The following is a 14663-nucleotide window of genomic DNA, read 5'->3' as shown; positions in this document are numbered from 1 at the left end:
GGCTGAGGTTCTAGTATCAGACTGAACTGTTCTTCCTGACTTTTTTCATCTGAGTATAGGAATTTGGGTCTGACAGACAGGTGGGCTGTACTGTGAGCATTGAGCAGCTGCTTAGAAAACTCAGATGTCACGTACTGAATTCATGTGAGAATTCATTCACAAGTTGAATGCTCAGTTTATAGCTGCATAAGAAGATAAGCCAGTTGGTTTGGACTCATGTTTTTAATACTGTGAACCAAAATGAAATGGTAGAAATATTATAGAAGTATCTTATTTCCTCTCTCTACCAGTAAGCTGAAGGTTGATGGCATTCCTTTAAAATCCAAATGTCCAAATATTTCAATTAAAATCAAACAAACAACACCAACAAATGCTATTCCTGGGTACTTTAGAAGAGTCTTAATTTTTAACAGTTGCTGAATGGCTGTTGTGGGAATGAAAAGTTGTCTCTTTTCTGTGCTCTAAGTAAATAAATGCATTTGGTGCGTCTAACGTATCATGGTGTTAATGTCTTCATGGTTCACTGTGCTGAAAGGCTTGCACACAAATCCTTGAATGTTGTTTAACCTAAATCTACACCCTGAAATGGTTTTTTGGTTTTTTGGGGGGTTTTTTTGCTGGTTTTTTTTTTTTTTTTTTTTTTTTTTTTTGCTTGTGTGGATAATTTATGATGCTTCACTGAGCAGAATCTACAGCATGAATTAGCTGTATGACCAAATTGTGGTTGCACAGGGTAAATTATTAAAGCCATGGGTTACTTTGCATGTTTGTTCTGCCAGGTGGAAGACTCAACTCTAATAATTAAAGATATGCTTCTGAAAGAGTCTCAGTGGGATGTTTGTAAGTGACTGGCAAACTCTTAACTTCCCAGTATAAAGAAGGCTTCTGTTGGCCATCAGTCCTGCTTTGCTCATGATTCAGAGCAGTTAGCACTGAAAGGAATCCAGCGTGGTCCTTGGGGTCACAGGGTTACTTTTGAGTAGAAAAGGGAGGGATAAAATCATCAATATGTTTGTTTTCTGTATGGATGAACTGTTGTACAGTAAACAGGACATGGGCTGTGGGCTCTGTGTGCCAAAAGCCATCAGGTACCTAGAAAAACTGGAGGTCTTGTGGATAACATCTGAGGGACTTTATTTGATACTCATGGATGTTAGACTACAAATACCTCAAAAAATATACCCCAAACTATATAGATTTTCACTTCTATGAATGCACAGAACCACACTGTCCAAAGAATTGTGACATTAAACCTGCCCGCAAACCTAATAGTACAAAGTGATCATTTCAGGGCAGTGTTCCATTATTACAGGAAAATGCTGCTGTCCCTGTTCACTGTTACTAACAAGGAGGTGACTCAATGCCACAAGCATTTCCCTTTTGTGGGCAGGAGACCTTTTTTGTGCGTATGCTCTCTGAGCAGGTTTTCAGTTGAAAACACTCCCCAGATGGGGTTTCATTGTTAGGTTTGCTCTTAGAAATAGCTCTGGCTTAATGGAAACATTCAGGCAAACTTTATTTTGCCATTGTCTCTTTTTGTGTGTTCTGTGTTCAATGAATTGGAAAGAGGGAACCACTGAAGATCCATCTGCTTCCTCCATCAGGCTGTGGGAACCTGGAAGCTGCTAAAATGCTAATGAGCCACCTGAGTTGCAGCACTTTGTTCAATAGATGTAGTGTGAAATATTGCTTTTTCCAAAAGAACACAATTTCCATTCCTAATCTCCAGCACAATTCTGAAGTGATGTGTACCGTGGATTGCTGTCCTATGACTTTAGAGCACAACAAAAATATGGAGCATGGCAAAACCACCTGAAGGACAAACCCTGTCTGAATTCATTTATTCTGCTACAAAACACTTTTCCCATGGAAGATGTGTGCTGTAAGGGGCACATCGTGCAAAATGGAAAGAGGTGCAAATCAGACAGCAGCTTCTATTGCTACTCCTAAAAAATATCAGAAAAAACATACTTCAAAATGATAAAGAAAAAGTTGGAAGGATATAATAATATTGTTACAGGTATTAATTTCCAAAGGAGCTATTGTGGCAGGGTCTCACTGTTCATGGTATCATTGCACAAGAATATGGAAGACAGAATATTTTTGTCCCCAACAGTTTACTGTTTAAATTATGAGATGATGTAATGAGTAAATGTAACCAATATGAGGGGCAGATGATTAAAATATGAAATGGCAAGGACTGTGATTAGTGATATTTTTACTATAAGTGTTGTTGTATAAATTGAAGGGTTGAGCTGGATTGTTAAAATAGATGTTAATTATGTCGGTAGTCCAGGTTTTGTTTCTGATGTTGTCCAGGTCTCTTTCATTCAGCTTTGTAATATTACTTTCAGCTTATGAAAGACATTCTTATTAGCCTGGTTTGTTTTCCAAAGCAACACATCCACCACAGAAGCATTTTGACATGCAGCAGCCATGCTCCCATGTCCAACATTAATGGCACATGCAGAAGGTTTGTAGATTGCTCCACAAGGAACGTGGGTTTCTCTTGGCAGGCCTTTCAGCCATACCTTGTTCAAGCAAGGAAAAGTCCACAGTAGCTGACAATTCTAATTGAATATGAGTTAAAATACTTTGGCTTTGAGTGACACTGGGCTAATGCATATCATGAGATGACAATTTGTCATTTCAGCCACGTTAGCTCTTAGGTGTCAGCTCATAATTATTTATAAAGAATATTTTAATATATCGGGGTTTAGTGCACTCAGTTGCATTTATGAGTGATCACAAGAGCATCTAAAGGGTGGATTTCTTTGCTTGTTTCAGTCAAAATAAAAATAAGTAAATATTATGCACACCAACTCATCATGGTGTCTTCTGTTTTTTAAATGCCTTTGGTTAGAAAGTAGCTCTGTAACTCAGGTGTTGAGTGCTGGAGCTACTTGCAATCTCTCAATCCCAGCTCTAATTCTCATAGCATAGAATGGCAATAACAAGCTTGATATATGCTTATTGCCTATTCTGTATGTTGTTTATTCTGGTGGGCCAATCTTAAATTTTCATTGCTACTGCTGCTGCTTTGTACTCCCTGAACATTTGAATTGAAATGAATTTTTGCTACCTGATGAAGCTGAGTCCTATGACTTTCTAGTCCACACCTCATCCCTGGCAGCTGAAACTCATTGGTTGCTTAGGAAAAGAAGGAAGAAAGTGGGCAGTGATCCTTCTCTGGGTAGTCCATGAATTTTAAAGCAGTTTTTTGAAGTAATTTACATTTTTTATCTTGGCATTCTTATGTTTCCATGATGTGATTTTGTATTATGTGAAAAAAAGTTTCTTTTTTTTAAAGTTGGGTGTCTGATCATATTATGTTGTATAATGAGAAACAACAACTAACTGCTGTTTCCACCTTCTCAGGTGAAAACCTTCTCTTTCACCTTCTAGCAGGTTCTAGCTGTCCTGGTTTTTGTAAACAGAAGAGTCTTGCTGTGTTTGATATTTCTGCACATGGATGTTCTTCTGTGTCTCTCATATTTCTTCTTCTTGTGTCTTTTTTGTATGTGGTTTATTTTCACCCTGGACTTCAGGTCGTGTTTTCAGTCCCAGGGCTCCGGAGACTTGGCTGGTCACTGTTGCAGTGCAACTAATGAGTCTCACTGCACACCTTGTGCTCAGAGGCACAGGTTCACCTCTCATCTTGAACCTGCATGAATGCTTGTGTACCTGGTAATTTTGGCTGGGGGTAACCAAAGGTGGCTGGACACGATGCAGAGAAAATTACTCTCCTGTACTTTCTTAGCTCCAGAAACATCATCTGCCTGGTAAGCAACTGTGTTTGAGACTGAGTTGCTTGAATATTTATTAGGATGTTATAGATCAGTGATGTATCTAAGAGATCTAGTGGAAACAAGTAATTCTGTAACTAAGAGCTCACAAGAGCACATATTTTTTCTAATTTAAAATCTCATATTGTCCTAATATTTACCAATAAAGAAAACAAACATGTCTTGTAACTTCAATATATATGTAGAAGGAGGCAGTAAATTAAACAGATATAATAGGAAGGATTTTTCATGATACTGTTTTTCATAAAAAATCTAAGACATTTTAACCTTTTTTATGCTTTCTGATAAATGCTGAGATTAATATAACTTCATTTTTATTAAGTATAGTCTAGACCACTACATGGAGCCCTGAGTGCTTTTCAAACATTTCATATAGCTTCTGCCTCAAGCAGAAGCTTCAGCTGTAGTAAGAAATCTAGCTCTAAAAATAAAGGCTCTATTTAAAAAGATGTTCATTAAAAGAAAAAAAGAAAAGATAAAGAAGACATGTGTTCTGTCTTCACTTCTGGCTTTCAGGGAAAGAATAAATATAGGGCATCTAGGCTCTTCTAAATTGTTAGATTTTTTTTTTCTTCTTCTTCCCAGTAAATTGGTTGTAGGTGTGACAAACACGATTTATCATCCCTCTAGACTGCATACAGGTGCTTGATTGATTTCAGTGTTGTGAAAGCCAAAGCCAGCCCCACGTTTTATCATTGTACTCCTCTATGAGAGATCTTGAAGATTGGATGAAATACCCCAAATATAAACTATTTTTGTTATTACAGATTGACCAAAGAATAGGACTGTGTGCATTTTGCAAACACTTCCTCTTGTGCTGAGCATCGCTGGTCTCATATTCTCTAAATACTGGTAGTTAAGGTTCATAAATATCTTTGTATTTGAATGGTCTGTTTTGTATTCTAGTTTTGTGGTTTTATAGGTGGAGTGAAACCCTGGGTTCAGCAAATTTCGTATACTAGCTTATGTGCTGCAGCAAATGATTTTGGATTGATGCCATAAAAAGGATCTTGTATTTTGGTAGTTATTTTATAATCGTAACTAACTGTTAACAATTTGTAATATACAAAAATACTACCCAGCCAAAAAAATCAATGAAAATCTCTTGTGCTTGATGAATTTGGTATACTAGGGAATAGACGAACTCATTTTTCTGTTAATTTAACTTTTTACATGCAACCTAATAATTAACAACAAAGAGTTTTTCAATACTTGAATATTCAAAATGCATACCTTGATATTTTATTCATCTTTGACATGATGACAGAGCTGTCTTCCACACTCTAGATATGTTCCACTAATGGGTTAGGCTCAAGGGATGGATCTGGAGTGAAATAACCAGCAAATTTTGTTTCTGCTCTGTTCTTTCTAGCCCTAGTTTTCTATGGAAATTAAAAAAATAAAAAGAGTTACCAGTCAAATATATTCAAGAAACTTCACAATGAGCACTTGAAACATGTTCAGAACAGTATTCTGGTCACTTAACTATTTTCTGCCATTCCAGAATTGCTTTAAAGTTGAGAAACGTTTTTTCCAGGTTTAAATAGCACTTTCAGGAAAAGAAGCTTGTTGGAGAAATGGAGTCTCATAATGAAAATTATGAACGCTGAGCAGGCGCCCAGTTGTTTGGCTTTTTGTTTCTGATTTGCAATGGATATGTGAAGTATTGCTTTGTGTTTCTCTACAGGTAGATAAGTAAGCAAGTGCTTCTGTTCTATACAAAAGGCTGAAGAAGAAAAAGGAAATTCTGTTTCTGCAGTCACATTTGAGCTTTTAGTTCCAAGGACATAGCATCCAAGAGCCTAAAAGGTACCAACCAAAAAAAAGTCAGAATGGCAATTAAAAAACAAAATTACTGTTTTAATTTTTCTTCTTTTTTTTCTTTAAGTATTGCCTACACTGACATGATAGTGTTTCCATCATCCATTCCATCATCCAGGTCATTTCCATCACCTCAGCCTTTGTGGGAAAGGGAGCATTTCCTCTGCCTGCTGAACAGTATTGAGTCTGGGGAGCTGTGTTGCCTTAGACTGGGAGTTCTCTTGTATGCAGAGCCAGTCACCTGCTTTTCCTTTTCAGAGTAAGCATGCATACTTATAATCTCTCCTGATTTGGAGGAAGTCAATTTTCTATTTTCAGAAAATGGTTTATTTGCTTTCCACTGCTGATCAACATACAAAATATCCTGTTCTCTGGCAGATGTTCTGTGTCTTGCCTCATCCCTTGAATTTGAGTTGCAGGGAGACGTGCTCATTTGGGAGCTGTTCCATAGTAATTTCTTTTTGTGAAATGATAGGCTAAGAAACTGTACTAATGAGGACTGCTCAGGAGGTCAGACACCAGTGGCAGCTGTCAGGATGCACTGTGAGCCACTGGTGGTGGATGAATACAGCCAGAAATAAATGCTTTGTCACAATGCACTATGGGTGAAGCTTAGTAATTCTTTGTTCTGTCATACATATTTCTTATTAATGCACCACAAAATGGCATACCTTAGGTGTAAATAGCAGTAAAAAGAGTCACTTAATATGATTTTTTATTTGCTTTACTCCAGATTTGAAAAATTAAAACACTATAGGGCCTGGAGGGAGAGAACAGTTTTATCTACCTGCATTACAAAAGGGTACAGAATGGTTTTCAGAGACAGTAATGGAAAACTGCAGAGTCACATCTTCAGGATGTGCAAGCAGGTACAGTATCCAGCTTGCATTATGAAGGATGGTAAATAGGGCCTAGCTGGGCAATCCTGCCAGAAAGGGTAGAAGGTTCTCATGCTGAAAGGGTAGAAGGTTCACATGCTGTCAGAGGTAGGTAGAATAGGGTTTTGCCTTGGTGAACTGGAAAATGATGGGAAGACCAGTAAGTTATGAAAAAAACATAATCTTGCCTACTTACCAGAAACTGCCACGTTTTAATGCCAGATGTGAGCCTAAGGCCAAATGTTTCCAGCTGACTGCAAACCCTTCTCTCCATTTACAGTAAAGTTTTGGACTGAGCCTGTATCTGGACTTTGTTTATTGTATTCTCAGTGAGGTCTCCCCAGGAAATTGTGGAGAAGGGGGCAAATAATCAATTTGCAGTTTAATACTCTGGAGGGGCACAGCTGCAGTAACAGATTTTGCTATTGACACTGTCGTTTTCTGCTCCATTAATCTCTTAATCTCTCTGTGGTACGCCAGCAGTGGACAGAGGCACTTTTTTTATGGGGACACCCTTGTATGTTGGAACAACAGTGAATTTATTCACTAATTTATTTTCCCTTCCTAATAAATGTATCAGATTCTCTTTTCAGGCACATGATATGAAAGGTGTATTTTACCTGAACAATAACTTTGGATTTTAATGGGAACAAATATTTCAGGTAGCCTCCTCTAGCATCCTGATGCTAAAAGTTCTGGGTGTTTGGGACACTCATAGATGCTAATTCTCTCATGTTCTGGATTTCATGTTGATCCAGCAATTCTATATTTCCATCTCATTTGATACTACCTTCAAATCTTTGTGCTTTCAGCAGTGCACCTGAAACTGTTCCAGGTTCTCTATCACAGCATAACGTCCTCTTCAGCCATTGGGGCTGGGTATGGTCTGTGTGTAAGGGCTGCAGCATGGCATGCATATGCTAGGAAATTAAATCTTCCTTCTGACTGCATGGATGGTGCAGGCTGCTCCTGTTTTGAGTTCACTCTTCTGTTCTCCTGTTTGCTATAATAGTCAGTTCAGATGCAGCCACAAAAAAAAATCTGCTATGAGCAGCTCCATCCCACTCTTCAGAGTGTGAAAACCCCAATTTAAGTGATTTGCAGTGTTGTGGTTATCTAATTATTGTGAATGTTCTGTTTATCCATGCTTCTGTTCCCTCCCAGTGCAGCTGGCATGGCTGTGTCTGAACTGACTATTACAGCAAATAGCAGAGCAGAAGACTGAACTCACATCAGGAGCACCATCATCCATGCAGTCAGCAGGATCTGGAACACTGCAACCTGCTCTGGGGCCCCCAGAACAAGGAGGACGTGGACCTGTTGGAGGGAGTCCAGAGGAGGCCACCAAGATGATTAGAGGGCTGTAGCCCTTCTGCTATGGGAAAGGGCTAATCAGATTTGTTCAGTCTGGAAAAGAGAAGGCTTTGGGGTGACCTACTTGTGGCCTTCTGTGTCTGAAAGGAACCTTACAGGAAAGATGGAGAGAGGCTTTTCAAAGGACACAGAATAACAAGACAATGGGTTACCATTTCAAATTGGAAGAGAGTAGTTTAGATTAGATATCAGAGAGAAATTCTTTACTATGAGGGTGGCGAGGCACTGGAACAGGTTGCCCAGAGTGGATGCCCATGCCTGGGCGTGTTCAAGTCCAGGTTGGATTAAACACTGAGCAACCTGGTCCAGTGAAAGGTGTCCCAGTGCAGCAAGGGTGTTGGAACTAGAAGATCTTTAAGAACCCTTCCAACACATGTCATTTTGTGGTTGCTTATGAGCTTAAAATTTGTTTACCTTGCTTCCCCCTGTCCAATGAGCACTTGGTAAGTTTTAGAGGTTTAATTGGGTTTGCATTTCTCTTTGGTGGCTCCTGAGCTCTGTAGATACGGCATCAGTTTGTCCCTTTTTCTGCAGTTCCGCTGGACATCTGTTCTGCTCAGTGGGACAACAGGAGGATTAAAATGGATTAAAGTTGGGTAAGGTGCTAATAAAAAATACAAGAAAGAAGAAAATTTCACATATAATTCATTAAAAGGTGGTGTGGCAAGGAGGGAAACACAGCTGTATTTTTGGATGGAAATCCTAACAGGTCTATCAGTCAAGATGAAATCTCACATTACACACCACAGTGTTTGTAGTCCAGAAATTCCCCTAATTGCATTGTGGAAATTCCTGCAAACCATTTTGTAGATTACATTGAAATAGTTTCTCTCCCTACCAAAATGTCATTTTTGCTAATAATGGGCACTGTTAAACCAGAAATGAGTAATGTACAATCCACTTGACATTTTTAAAGCTGAGTTCACTGAGGCAGGAAGTCTGCCAAGGAAAAGTGAGATTGTTACCTCCACTCCTCTGATAAATGTTGCAGGGTGTTCAGCAACCATGGATGGCAGGTCTTTGCAATGAACTCTTCCTCGTGGATTCAAATCAGTTTTGAAGTATTTGCACCAATGTTTATCATGTTACAGATTCAAAATCATTGCCCAATGTCTTTGGGCAGGCTTTCCTTCTCCGTGTCAGGATTTGCTAACATCAAGCTAATTGCTTTCTTACTGTTGGAATAGGAAGAATGATGTTTTCTTGGGGGTATTTTCACAGTTTCCTGGAGCAGAGCCTGCTTTGTGGAGTCTGAAAGGACCTGCTGCTCCCCAGCCACCGCCAAAGCTTTTTACAGAAGTCCTGTGGGAAGGAAACTCAGTCAGTACTGATTTTCTGAACATCCAAATACTTTTAAAGCGTGTGTACTAAGCTATTGGCATCTATTGAAAATATGCTACTTTATAAAATGTATTTCAGGAGACCAAACCATTTTTCACAAATTCTGGTAAATATTTAGAAAACTGCCTATGCCACTTAGCTAGGCCACAAAATGTTTCAAATTTAATGAAATGGACATGTAAAAGCCTCAGATACTGGTTACAATAAAGAGATGGACTGTTGAGCTTTACAATAACTGCAGCATCAACAAGACTCAAAATATAAATATTTAGTTGAATTTTCAGACACTTGGCTGAATTGCAAATTAAATATAATTTCATTGATTCTCTGCATAGCTAACACACATTTATATTTGAGCAGAGAAGGGGGAGAGAAAGCAGAGATGGGAAGGCTGTACCTTAAAGTTAATCAGATTGCTTTTGACTTAAATTCCTCTAGGAATGCTGAATAGGTTAATAGGCATTGTACCCCAGTAATTACCATAGAAGAAGCATTGCACTATTAAAAATAATCAGTGCCTGGGATTTATTTCTGAGCATTTGTCTTATGTGTTCATATAAAATGGTCTGAACAACAGTAACTAACATGTAATTATAGGTATTTAAAAGCCCTTATAATGAAACAATAGTTTAAATATGAAATCAGACTTTACAATTTTTAAAATAAATACACATTTATTCTCACTGTAATTTGTGATAATTCTGCTTGTAATCTCTCACTACACTGAAGTTTCTTTTCAATTTTCCAGTTGATTCTAAGCTTATGAAACCCAAAGGCTGAAGTTCTTCATGCAAACTGTGTATGTCTCTGTTATTATTATTATTATTATTATTATTATTATTATTATTATTATTATTATTGTTATTGAAAAGTTTTGGATGTAGGGAAATTTTCATCTGTTGAAATGGCAAGTTTTAGGCACACCTTTAAATCAGATGTCTGTTAAAAAGGCTTCTCAGGTTCTGGCTGGGTGTTTGCAGCAGAAAGGCTGAGGGATACTCTGAAGGCTTAGTCATTTGTGTTAGTCTTATGAGACCACAGGTCATTCCTTGTGATTGTGGTTATCACTCCCATTAGCCTGTTTAAAGACTTTACTTAGAGAAATTCAATTTCTAGCAACTGTGGGCCGAATAACTCCCTTTCCAACTTATACAGAGAGTTGCTTCTGTAATCCCCTTTCTTGGACATCTTAAAATCAATCCATGGATCCCTTCTGGGTTTGGAGGCCGCAGGTTGGAAGCCCATCATTTTATTTATACATGCAATTGGAGCATTGATCACACAGCATTGTGCCTGGGGAACTGATGGGAAAGCAGGCACCTCAAGGAATGGTGGTTGACCACTGGATATTCACATCAATTAATCTTATCACTGTGCTTTTCTCCTATCCTCTCCCTAAGCCCTGCACAGTTGTTCCAGCTCATTATTACTGTAGGCAAAACTCTGTGGTGAAATATAAAACATTTCATTTTGTTTTGTTTCCTTTTCGGGCCAGACGCATTATAAAAGTAAGATGGTGCCTATGGGGCACCCAGTAACAGGTATGTAAGAACAGGCAATTCTCATAAATAGATGTGTTTATTTTCATGGCACTGCAGCTGGGCAATTAACACAGCTTGTTTTCTGGGTGGCACTGAGGTCACAGTTCTAAGCTAAGAGACATTATCACTTACTGGCTGATATATATATATGTGTGTATGTATGTATATATATATAGTGTATATACATATACATATTTATTGAAAAGGATTGTAACTTGAGCCCAAAGTGACAGACAAAATATTTTTTATATATTAATTTGGTCACAATTATGTCTGGAAGTGAGCATAACAGATGTGAAACTTCTTGAATTTCAAAAGACAGCTTCTTTTGCAGCCCTCTATGGATCACATTTAAGGTCGTTATATCATTAGCAGGCAGCAGGGAGATTGTAATTCTGCATTTCTTCAACCTAATCATTCCACTGTGCAACCCCTTTTCTCCTCACGTTGCCACTTCTACTTGAGTTGATTACCAACATGATCTTTGAATAAATCTACTGGTTATAGATGGAAAGATGAGCATCTGAGTAAAGCTGTTAATTCTATGTTTATAAAATTATCTCCCTGGACTTAATTATCACTATCCTGCTGCATGCTCTGATTCTACACTTGCTTATCCCTTGACTTCATTCTCTTGTTTGATCATACAGCTTCTCATAATCCACACAAGCCTTGCAATATATTTCATTCACTTGCTGACATTTCACTTTGTTGTTGGTATTCATCCCTAGGTATCCCAAATGCCTGTCAATTAATCAGTCATAAGTCTACAGAGTGTTATTAAAGCCAGGGACTAAGCACCCAGCTTTCAAATGAGGCAGAGTTTATCAATTCATGTGACTCTCACTATGAAAAAAGAGAAACTGTACTCTGTCATTGCCAGCAGTCTTTTTAGGATGATTAGACTACAAGGCAAACTCTGGACCAAATCCTTCTGGATCTACTGGAGATCTTAAAACTTCAGTCAGTTTTGTCTCCTTCTAGCTTTATCTCTTGTGGTCTGCTGATTTTTCTCTCTTGGGGTTTAAAAAAGGCTTGGAATCCTGAGTGGCCTTTAAATGCTCTTTTGAAAATTATTATTTCCCTGAATTTTAAGAACAAGACCTGACTGAAGCAACGGCAGAGATAATATGGGTTAGCTTTTCTTTAGATTGTGGAAGAAATTAAAAACTGAAAAACACTTTTGGTAATCCTCCCCCCTACTTTTCCATGCACAATTGCATGCTTTCCATCTGTTCAACACACTGTAGGGATTTTATTTATGGAAACCGACTGTTTCTTCAAGAAAGTGCAGGCTTCTGGAAACTAAGAGCAATAATGACCATGGATTGCATGTGAGTTGCATGGCACAGAGTGACACCTGAGGCAGGGTTTTCTTTCTGCTGTTTGCCTCCACCAGGCTTACCTGTGTCAAAGGCAAAGCCAAGAAAGCATTTCTCTCTCCTGTAAGAAATATCAGTGTATTCTGCTTAAGAGAGCAGCTTCCCAGGCAGTGCTTTATGCACTGATCCCACTCTCCACTCATTCATTTGCTATCAAAGCCCCAAGCTCAGGAGAAATTACTGGCTATAACTGAACAAGGGTGTCCATGTGTAGCAAATAAGGGGTTTTTAGTCATCTAAACATTGGTGTCCTCTGTCCTTGTTCCTGAGAAGTGTCATAATTAGTGGTGAAATATTTCCTTCCCCAGAATATATTCCAACTGTGCTTCATCCAAGGAGTCTTATTTATGGCTCTATGTAACATGCATTTCATGAAAGAAATGCGGTGCTGGGTCTGTCTAAATGTGAGGTAGAGTTTAGAGGATACTGAGAGTTATATAGACCCTCTGGTTTATGAACCCAGGTGTCTTGGGTTTTGTAACCAAAAAAATGTTTATTCTATTCCATCTGTTGAAACCGGGTTGGGGAGGTGTTTTTTTCTTTATCTGTTGTAACTCCAGAAGGGAGGGGGTGACTGCCTTCTCTGATAACAAGCCAGCTGTTAAAACCAAGTAGAGCATTGTTTCTTATCTCTGCTCAGCCTGCCATTACTTCCATGGGGATATCTTCTGTTAATGGGCCTTTGAAGCTCACCAATGACATGACGCATTACATAATCCCATTGTGAGATTTTCTACCCAGGGAGGAGGAGCCAAACCATTTCCACCTAGATAAAATGGAGCCACAAGTGCCACCAGACATCCAGTGTTCCCACGGAACTCCCGAAGGAAGACTGGACCCATCTCTAGACCCTTTTTCCTCTACAGGACCATCTCTACTTCCAACAGGACCACATCTGCCATTCCAGGAGTGCTTACTTTTGGATTGCTTCCAACACCCTGCCCTACAGGGTGTCGGGTTGTATTCTGACCCTGTAAGTGGTCTTATATATTATTGCATTTATTTTATTTTACTACTTTTTTTTTTTTTCTTCCTATTAAATTGTATTTCTGACTTGGAGCCTCTCACTGGTTTTGCTTGCAAACCACTACACCAGGAGAGACTGTAAAACTTTTGCTGTACCAGTAGCTTGCAGTGTCTAAAAAGGTGGAGTGAGAGATGTATGAATACTCTGATGATGTTTCCTTATTGCTCCTTAGTATATGCAAGGCCCACATCCATGCTGCTGACAACAAGCAGAGGAAATAAGGAAATATCTCCAGTTTTTCATTCATTGGTGTTTCACCATAATTCCTGGCAGACTCAAGGGCTGCCTGGCCAGTTAGGAGTCAGGGCTGGCTCTGAGCTGCTCAGCAGTAGAAGGTGACATCAGCATTGTCATTCGGGGGAGGAACAGCGAGATTTTGGATTCAGGGAAGGCAGAAGTGACGTTGGGGGGTGGGGGGAAGTTGAGGCCTTTAAGAGCTCCATTCTTTTGCTGGTACTTCAGGAACAGGAATGGGCAGGTTTTAGGATATCCACCTTTACAAATACATGAGCACAGGCAGGTAATGAAATGGTCAGCTCTATCTGCACTCAGGGCTGTCTTCTTTCAGTGAAAGATTAGTTTAAATATAGATGTTTCTAAGCCAAATGTGAGTTGCTATGATTTTTCTCTTTGTCTGATAGTCCAGAGCAAATTTTTTTTTGTCAGAAATATGAGAAACTTCCAAATTTATTTTTAAACTTATTTGTGAAATGTCTTTCTCACAGGGAATGGTTTTTGAAGGAAATTCCTGTTCTGAAAGAAGCAAAAGGGCGATTTAATTTATATCTTTCTATTTATATCTTTCTAATTTGTGATCCATACTCTGACTGGTATAGTAGTAATTTCTGAGAAATATATGATCTCTAGTTTTTTTCCAAATCACTTTTCATCCAGGTGCGTGAAAAAACCCCATACATGAGACCTTTAAAATCTTTTCCAAGGCAAGAAAGTCATTCCATCCAGACTTATTTGGTCAGTCTACACAATGCCTTGAAGTTCGTTATGTGGTAAAATCTCTCATGAGCCTTCTTCAACCCTCAGTTGTAGCCACACAGAACATTTACTCTCGATGGTGTTTGATGAGTAATGATGCTCATTGACTACTTGAGTACTGGCTGCTGTAGGGATGGAAGTTCAGTGCAGATTATCTGAGGCAAAAGAATGTCAGTCATGAAGTTGTCAGAGTGAGAAAAACTAGATGTATAACTACCAGATATATAATCCAGATCTCTGAAAAATCTTAAGTGTCGAATTTGTGCCTATGAACTTTTTATGGTCTTTGTACTTCTTTGATCAGGTTTTAGTCAGGCCAGAAGAGCAGCCTGAAGGGAAGTGGCAGTGGGGTGACTGTCAGCACTGCCAGCAGCTGCTGAGGACTGGGTAAGCTCCATAAATATTTGACGGCCACAGCTGGAACCAGACTTGAGAGTCAGGATATGCACCCGCAGACACACATTAGCTGTGCTTACGTACACACACGCATGCAGCTTGTG

The sequence above is a fragment of the Chamaea fasciata genome, unplaced genomic scaffold (genome assembly GCF_029207755.1).
Source record: "Chamaea fasciata isolate MVZ Bird 193981 ecotype frontalis unplaced genomic scaffold, bChaFas1.0.hap1 SCAF_3, whole genome shotgun sequence".
Taxonomy (NCBI): domain Eukaryota; kingdom Metazoa; phylum Chordata; class Aves; order Passeriformes; family Sylviidae; genus Chamaea; species Chamaea fasciata.
Note: the sequence above shows the minus strand (reverse complement) of the source record.